This window comes from Ostrea edulis, chromosome 2, assembly GCF_947568905.1.
Source record: "Ostrea edulis chromosome 2, xbOstEdul1.1, whole genome shotgun sequence".
Classification (NCBI taxonomy): Eukaryota; Metazoa; Mollusca; class Bivalvia; order Ostreida; family Ostreidae; genus Ostrea; species Ostrea edulis.
The window spans coordinates 43,628,245-43,628,635 of record NC_079165.1 but is presented as its reverse complement, the minus strand read 5'-3'; positions in this window follow the sequence as shown (position 1 = coordinate 43,628,635).

Genomic DNA, 391 nt, shown 5'->3' with positions numbered 1-391 from the left:
TGATTTCACAAGAATGGCATCCGATCAGATAAGCTGGTGACAGTATCTTGTCCGTCAACTCGCTTTTAGAGCAGAATGAAGGTGTTATCGTAAAAACAATCTTATGCCTCTCAGATGGACCCCAAAAATGGACGGTCGTTTTGAGGAGCTAGTTTCTCAAGATTGCATTTTTAATGAATGTCTGATGTTTCATCGTACACAATTGATTATACTTGACGGGAATCGAGGGACGTTTAAGGATGCCAAAATAAAATGAACTGAAACCATACTTGTCATAAAGTACAGGCAAATACATAACCATGACTCACCCCAAAACATAATTATATATTTGCTGCAATGACTAATTATTAGTCCAGATTGCAAGCATAAAATTAATCAGCAGAGTATATTC